The sequence below is a fragment of the Zootermopsis nevadensis genome, unplaced genomic scaffold, assembly GCF_977971745.1.
Source record: "Zootermopsis nevadensis isolate Lab colony 2312 unplaced genomic scaffold, Znev_1.0 Znev_ptg000021l, whole genome shotgun sequence".
Classification (NCBI taxonomy): Eukaryota; Metazoa; Arthropoda; class Insecta; order Blattodea; family Termopsidae; genus Zootermopsis; species Zootermopsis nevadensis.
The window spans coordinates 5,394,144-5,403,543 of record NW_028259153.1 but is presented as its reverse complement, the minus strand read 5'-3'; positions in this window follow the sequence as shown (position 1 = coordinate 5,403,543).

The following is a 9,400-nucleotide window of genomic DNA, read 5'->3' as shown; positions in this document are numbered from 1 at the left end:
GAATTGGTCTATGAAGATTCTTCTTATTCCTTGATGATTGACTGAAGTTTTCACATCCCAAAATCCAAGCTTCGGTAGAAGTGAAAGCTTTTATATATCGAAAACAAAACAACAGCTGGGTGTCTCATCTCGAGGCCTGGCCTCATGAATTATCGAAAATATGTCCGTCAGTACCAGCCGCCCTAGGAACTTACATACTCAAGGAAGCTTGAGCAAGCTACGTGTTTGTCGTTATGAGAAACCACATTCCTGATAAAGACTTCCGACGGAATTCCTACCGACTAAACCACGTATGAATGATGGTTATGACTTAAGCCAATGTTTATACCAAATGGCTCGCTGACCGGAATCGGTTGTTTTATACACGACAAGAGAACAAAATATTTTCTCCAGTTTTAATGGTTAGGGCTGCAACCCTCAAGAACGCCCCAAAATAAACAGAGCAATAGCTGTAATACAATACTTATCTTACAACTTATCACTGTGAAAAACAACACTGAGGCGTATGAAGGGCGACTCGGGTGTGTGGTTTTCTTTTCAATTCAGCACAATATGGAGGCACAGTGGTCATATTCACACTACTGCCATGTTACCCTTTGGATACAGCCGAAGTACCCACAGAATTCGGACCCAGAACTGATCTGGAACTAATGAAGACAAGAAATATGCCTGCTCCTACTTGGAGATGTACTCAAAATATCCTGTTCACAGCCAGTCACTCAACTGACTAAGCTAATATCAGTTAATAATAATAATAAGGTCGAAGGGGAGAGACCAGACTAATGTGGGGCCAACTAGCCTGTTCAGAGGCTTCAGGTGGCAACCCCATTACTGGACTTGCCCTGCGAAAGGTTGGTAGCCTTCCCAGGATTCTCAACAAATTACTCAGGAAAAGCTCAAGGAAACCCAAAACTAATTAAAGGACAATGACCATAGCAAAAGAGAAAGGTACCTCACCCAAACTAGCTTTCAATATCAACCTCGAGGGACGACGGGCTGCTGGAAGACCCAGGAAAAGATGGAAGGATCAAGAACACCTCAAGCTTTAAAGTAACAGGTTTTAAGACCTAACCCTTGTTTATGCCCTTAAATAAGATGAAGAACAACAATAATAACAACACAACATATTAAAACAATGAGATCAGACACTTGTGGGAAATTATTTAATGAAACCAGTAATATAAGTTTCTGTTCAGATATTTAGAAATGTTCTATCGGGAGGATATTACCACAGAAATATATTCTATTTTGTCGGAATTTTTCCTACTGCTGGTACCTATTAATGGGGTATACAGATTTACCTAAAAAATTTAACATCACCAGTTTTCCATTAAATTGTGAAATTCTGTGCTCTATCTCAACAGAAACATGTATCAGTGAATACCAAATGGATAACTTATCGGCAAGGAAGTGGCCGCTCGCTGCAGGAAGTTGGAGGTAACCACACTTCCTGTGAGTAGGTCATATACAACCACCCCAATATCAGTGGTAGTGGTGGAATGTAGTAATGAGAAAAAGGCCAGTTACAAAGGAAAAGGGATAAGATGAAATCAAAATCAGGGTTCTCTAGAGCGATCTAGAGTGAGAAAGTTCCAGAAGTCACTAACAGCACGCATTGCTATGAATAAATATAGTAACAGAACTCGTGTAATTTAATAATCTACATTCAAATGTCCACAATTGTAAATTTTCAATTCTTAAAACTGTCAAATGAAACTTCACTAACCTCTACTGGCTAGCCACCAAAAGACCACAATCTGCATTGTCTTTTGAAAATTATACCTTCACCCTCTCAAAATTTTGGGTTTTGATAGTTGTCACAGCTAATCACCTTGAAACAATATTTTTCCACAACACAATGTTCTGAGATTACATCTAATTTCTGAACACAAAAATAAGTATTCACTTACTCTCCGACCACGCATGTAATACAAAATCTTGTTCATAATTTACTTTATGTTGTACAAATCACATTTTTACAGCACTTTCACCAAATATGCCATGCTGACAGTTTCTGCATTATTTTATTAGACTTAAATGAAAAGGGCATTTCTGTCCCTTACAATTTTGTTTGCTTTTAGAGTAACAGGAGAAAAAATTATAATAAACAATCCTGGAAAGTGTACTCCATCCTGGAATACACATTTTCCTCATGTGTTCCTTGCAATGTGCATTTAGAAGTATTAAATTCCCTTACGTATTTAAACACATTTGTTAAAAAAAAGTCTAAGTATGCCCTTGGCAGCACTAAACCCACCACGTCAACATCCCCGAATATAAACCATGCCTCATTTAAACTGCTGGTATACAAACTGAGTGGAATAAGAAAAGTAGGAAGACAAGAAATGATAGGAGGACCCAGTCTAAAATGTGGAACAGGATGAATGGCCTAGAATTGAGATACTATAGATAACAATTTTTCCTAAGCAAGTCAGAATATACAGTATGACAGACAGACAGACAGACAAATTGTTTGCTAATACTTATTCATATATTGATGCATTTAAAAAACAGACGTTATTACATCAGCATATAGGCTTAAAAATTACAAACCCCACTGAACCACACTTTCCTATATCTCACAAGTTTATGACTGGCATTTTAACTTGTTATAAAATAGTTTTCATAATTTGTAAAACATGTGTACAAAAATTTGTATAGAAAACTTGAAGGGAAGGAACCACTTGGGAGGAAATCGTTGAAAGGATAATGGACAAATTGGGTGAGTTTATTTGGATCAGGGACCTGTGAACATGGTAATAAGCGAGACTTGAGATTCTCATCCCCTGACGATCGAGGCAGCAAGCATCACTGAAATGTAGGTAAACATCTGTCACACTACACAGTACAACCACCCAGAAGACAGTAATCTGCATGGTAATAAGCCTTCAGGTTCCATAAAAAGTATGGAATTTCTTGACTAGCTGAGAAACTGTTAGCTTCTCAAGAAATATGCTACATGGAATTAGTCTAAATAATTCAGATGAACCACAAAGGCCCAGTTCTTTTCATAAACTATGTGCTATACAGCAAATACAAAATTTATTCTGACTTTAAGTGACAAATTTCACATCATAATAAAGTTAACAATAACTTTTATCTTTAGTGTAATTAAGAATGAGTTGTTAATAACATTTTAAAACTTGTTTTCAGGGAAATTTGTCATAATAACATGGCTTGTGGTTGTGGATGGAGAAAATTACCTCCAGATATAAGATAGTAGCCACAAACATTTTGAACAGGCAGTCTTTGACAGTCAACAAGGGTTTTTTCTGCAACTCTCTGGGTGGGCAGAGTGCTATGTATCCCCACAGCACACAAAAGCTAGCATGTTATGAGATGTTACACAGGGGTTTAAATTAATTATTTGGCATGGTGCAAGTAATTGGTGACAGGACATTAGATTTGGAACTTGCAACACCTGAATTGAAGAGATAACTTATGAGACCTAAGCATAAAGAAGATAGTATTAAAGTGTATCTTAAAGAAACGAGCATAATGGTATGGACTGAATTCATACGGTTCAAGATGGGGGTTAGGCATAGGCTCTTGTGAATAAAGTTGTGAACCTTCAGGTTCCACAAATGGTGGTCAATTTCCTAACCAGATGTGAATCCAAATGGTCACTGCCCAGAGACACATTATAACTGAAAAGACATTTACATTAACTGGTCTACTGGCATAAGGATACAATGTTCTTAACAGAAGAAAAGTTTAACTCTTGCACTTTGACACTAACCACATCCAATCTGTAATGTTTCAATTTGAAAAATGTTGGACTATTCTGACTTCAGAGTAGAACACAATTATCTCCAATAGATCTTGTGATTTAGAAATAAAGTAATGGCCTTTCATGCGGATCTTGGGTTGAAGACCAGTCGGATCCAGTGCATTTTTCTCCATGCCTCCCTCACTTCTGACTTTGTGCAAGGAATACAGGTTCCCACTGTAGATCAGATCCCCTCTTTCAACCACCATTTTTACTGAAGATGTCTCTCTTCCAAGTTGTTGTGCCGAGTAGTCTCATAGAAGGTTCAGAAATATTTGCTATCTTCATCATCAGGGTGATTAAATACTGGTAAAATTCTACCAGACTACACAGCACATCAACCTAGAAGGCAGCAATTTTCAAACTAGCAGTCATGAGAACCTGAAATCTCCCATCACTTACAGTCATCCTATATTCTACATCAAGATGGAAATCCTGCCCACTGGGTGCTTCCATCAAGAAATGTAGATTCCTACCTTCTACCTAACCAGAAATGTCAAAGACTACACCTGGAGGTATAAGCCACAACACTAATCATCAGGTTTTATTAAGGTTATCAGATTAATTCTAATATTGAACTGGAACATGATGAACAAAGTCCAACAGACCTATGCAGGTTAAGAACGTTGGAACACTGATGTGAAAGAGTTTTCTTGGCCAGTGACTAACTCCACTGAGAAGCTAATAATAGTACAGTCAACTAGTTGAGAAATTCCCCACCTATTAAGAAACCCAAAGTTCCAATACCATATAAACAAGAGCCTGCACTGGTTCCTATCCTGAACCAGATCCAGTCCATTCCCTCAAACCCTATTCATTAAGGCACATATTTAAGTTACCTTCATATCCATACCTAGGTCTTCCACATAATCTCTACCATTCAAGCCTGCCAACCAAAATTTTGTATCCATGCCTAGGTCTTCCACATAACCTCTACCATTCTGCCAACCAAAATTTTGTAAACATTTATTATCTCCCCTTTGTATATTACATGCCCCTTGATTTTTTCATCCTGACTACAAAACTATTATCTGGCAACCTGATATTACTGCTTTAATGAAGTGTACTACATTTACTGACCTTGTCCTTCTGAGCACTTCAAATTTGGAACAGTGTAACACCAAGCTCAAGTTAAGCATAAATGGGTCATACCTAATCACTGCTGCCTGGTCTTTATCTCTAAATGTTGGTATTATCATGATGTGTCCCTTCCGTACTTGACACAGTGACCCGATTACTTATATCATGAGAAAATGTGGTAACGTAAATCTGGAATGCCAGCAGACACTAATAAATTTCATGTAGTTTTCATCGTCATGTCCTGGAAATTCATTTCACTAAGCAGAACCTTCTCTATAAGCTGATAGCCTCAGCAACTAGTCAAGAAAGATTTGAGGTTTTCACAGCGGTGAGTATGAAGATTTCTGTCTTCTGGGTTGTTGCGCTGTGTAGTCTGGCCGATGTTAACCAACGTTTCAGAGGTCATACTGCCTCCGTCATCAGGGCGGTGAGTATGAAGATTTCTGTCTTCTGGGTTGTTGCGCTGTGTAGTCTGGTCGATGTTAACCAACGTTTCTGAGGTCATACTGCCTCCATCATCAGAGTATGAAAATTTCTGTCTTCTGGGTTGTTGCGCTGTGTAGTCTGGTAGATGTTTACCAACGTTTCAGAGGTCATACTGCCTCCGTCATCAGAGTATGAAGATTTCTGTCTTCTGGGTTGTTGCGCCGTGTAGTCTGGTCGATGTTTACCAACGTTTCAGAGGTCATACTGCCTCCATCATCAGGGCGATGAGTATGAAGATTCCTGTCTTCTGGGTTGTTGGGCTGTGTAGTCTAGTAGATGTTTACCGTTACAGAGGTCATACTGCCTCCATCATCGGGGCGATGTATGTGCCAACTGGGTGGGTGGGGCTAGGTTTATAGGAGCTGGACCATGGATCCCTTCCCTTTTGTAGAACCCAAAGATTCATTAATGTGTTCATAATAGCCTGCCATTAAACTCTTTCTTCACAATATATTTTTATGATTCATATTAATATCATACTCTCATCTATGCCTAGGTCTCACAAGTGACCTTTCTTCAAGTTTCCCAAATAAAATTTTAATATGCATTTCTCATTTCTCCCACATATGTATGCTATATGATCTGGCTATTCCATTTTCTTTTATATGATCACCCTGGTGATGAGTTCAAAATACAACATCTTTTAAAGCAATTTTCTCCAATCTTCTGTTACTTTCATTATCCTAGGTCAAAATATTCCCCTCAGCACGCACTTGTGGACCAGACAACAGAAAATGTGAAGAAACACATATCTAAAGGGAAAAGGTCATTATATGCAAATAAGAACCCACAACACAGATCAATCTCATATAATATGTAAATTATCACAGATATTATTCAACAAGGCAAGATTCAGGATAGTAACTTCAAAATTACAAATAATAAAAATTCTATAAATAATAACAATCACAGATGATTAAGGAACACTCCGAGCTGTATGCGGCAGTGCCAGAAAACATTTCACAAGCTGTTGCTGAGTGGAAGAGGGGGTTATGAACCATCAACAACATAATACATGGCAATGTTTAGTAAGTTCACCAATACAAAAGACAACATGAGAACCTCTGTGAAATAAGTACTGAACTTAGTTCACACTCCACGTGATGGTGTTACACTTTTAGTTCACTAAAGAGGACTAATCCAATGCTTTCGATGTGTTTAACCTCATTATCATATTCTGAGAAGAAAGTTTTGTGACCCAGTGATGTATTGGATATCAGCAATTTGCACAAAAAAAATATATATAATACAGGGCACAATTATTTTTTTCTAAATATCTGTATATCTTGCATAACATAAAATGTTTATCTCATCAAGTTTCACAAGTGTCTTAAACAACTGCCTGTCTATTGAATAAATAACACTGCACAATACTTGAAGCCTTCATTTGGTAAAAAGCAATAAAATCTTTCTGCATCATTAGTTACTTACATATGAACCAAAGTTCCAACATTTTGGAGACAGAGACAGTCTCCAAAATTTTAAACCTCTGTTCTGAATTTAAGTGGCTAATCTTCCCAGAACTTATAGCTTCCAAACACATTTTTAAGAAATTTGGTTGTACACACAATATTATTTCTGTCTGTATCAACTTTATGAAGCAAAAACCCAATTATCATCAAATTTTTAAGACAAAGATCACTGAGCAATAAAAATTTATACATACCATAGAGTTAAATAAGCTCCACAACATTTACTTACAAAAAGCTTTAAAATACTTTCAATACAGTTAACATTTGACAAAATACAAGGGAAAATATTCAAGCCTATAACCAGAGTTCATCTCTGTTACTAGCAGATCTGCATCACACATCTGTATTTTAATATAAGACCAATGCAAAATCACAAAGAATACATTTTCAAAATTGCATGAATGATGAATTACAAAAATATGGAAGGAAACAGCTGTACTATTTCACAAAATACCTGGAGAGACTAAGAAATCACAAGTAGCCCCAGTCAGAATAGGCAGTTTCCACCAAAGACAAGAAACTTCCTGAATTCATAGCGGGAATGTTAACCACTATGCCATAATGTCTAGTAGAAGTGATCAAATCTGGTTCATGCACGACTGAAATTTATAAGGGAATTGGACTACATGCCATGTCAGGTGGCTGAACTAAATCTTCTGCCAATGATTTGAGAACCACCTCTGTTCTCATCCTCAGGGTTGCTGGGTAACCAGTCTGTTCCTTTGTTGCGTGCTAGCTGACGGGAACTGGCCTGATGGTATTTCATCAACTTCAGTTGCCACAAAAGCTTCACTTCATGCATAAAGGAATTATTTCAGCTGGTGTAAGAAGAAAAGGCCAGAAAGTATGGCCATGATTGAATATGTCTGCCACAGAATTCTTTACAAAAAATTCCTTGCCTTTTATGGAAACAAAAAGTTAAATTCAGCAATCACAAGAGTCAACAACTAGACCCAGTCCTGAGCCAAATGAATCCAATGTACATAATCAAACCTAACTTCTTATGCTCCAATCTATAACTCTCTCACAAGCGATCTCTTCCCATCAGGTTTTCTAACAAACATTTTATACAGTAAAACCTCTTTAAGTTGGACACTTGGGGTTCCACGAAAATGTGTCCAACTTACAGAGGTGTCCAAGATAGAGGGAAAGAGAAAAATCAGATTATTGTCTAATGACAATATAATCTATTTACTTACATACACTAACTACTGTAGGCTTACTTTTTTAAGAATTAATGACAATAGTATTAATAATGATGTTTTGAAGCCCACTCCCATGCACTGCACATTACACCCCAGCCTCAATAACATTTTCTAAAGTATTTATTTATTTTCTAATGACAGGTACATTGATTTTATATCATTAACCTAAATACTACCTCTAGACAGAATTTTTAAAATCTACAAAATAAGACAAAGAGATGAAACATAATAATAACATAATAATGACTCAAATTGTAAACAAATATAGATAAAATTAAATAAATTATTGACTCATAGGGTTCCTCGCTTCCCAGTATCTATCACATTCTGTCGTTTTGGACAGAGCTGAAGATGATCCCTATTCATATCTTCTTGGAGGCCACACAAATTACACGACGGGTCTGGTAGAATGCCAAAGCGGTGAAGGTGATACGCTAGGCAGTCGTGTCCAGTTCTTGAGCGGACCTTCGCAACTGCTTCTTTTCTTGGCCTGTCTGGTATCATAAGGATATCCCTTTGCCAGGGTTTCCCATGTGATTTCCTTTAGATTTCAAGGGTGTGGGTATCTTGAATAACTCTCTTGATGTATATTTTAGCTGTATGGTAGGAGTAGCGTAATCCGGTCTGGAAAGCTAGCAATGGCTGGGGGTTCGTCATGCTGACTACACGTCACCCTACATCTGGTTGGATGATCGTTCACCTCTGCTTAGGCATGTGAACGTGAGGCCAGCAGTCAGCTAGTCGGCTATGGCTCTCTGGAGCTGTTACGCCACGGATTTAATTTTTAATTTGGGTTATCTGAGCACTTTTTTTAGCCAAAATGTCAGCCTGCTCATTGCCATATATGTTGCATTTATTACTGGGTTTTTGATGTTGTATTGCATTTTGACAGTCTTGCATTTGTGTTGATTTAATATCTGTGGAGCTTACAGATTCTATATCTGCTTTTGAGTCGCACAGGATAACTACATTCTTGAACTTTACCTGGTGGCAGATCAGTTTGTTTAGGGCTACACAGATGGCTTCAATTTCCCCATCATAGGCTGATCTGTATGTTCCCACTGGAGTATAGAATGCAAAGATGACATTTTCTAAAGTTTATTCCATCAATTTTCGCTTCCCCATCGCAAAAAGAAAAATTCCAATTCTGTTAACACAGTCTGAACTCAAATGCAAGCACAGTACTGATGGAGTTAAAACTGTGTCTTCTGCAATACTGTAGTCCAGTAAAGGGTTCAGCAAAAGAATAGTTAAACACTTGCAATGCATTCCAATGATGGGTTCAATGTCCATAAGATAATCCTCCAGAGAGGAGGCATTTATCAGTCAAAAATTCAAAATAACATAATATGTAACTGAAAAAGTTTCCCTGAAAAGCATCGAAGTTA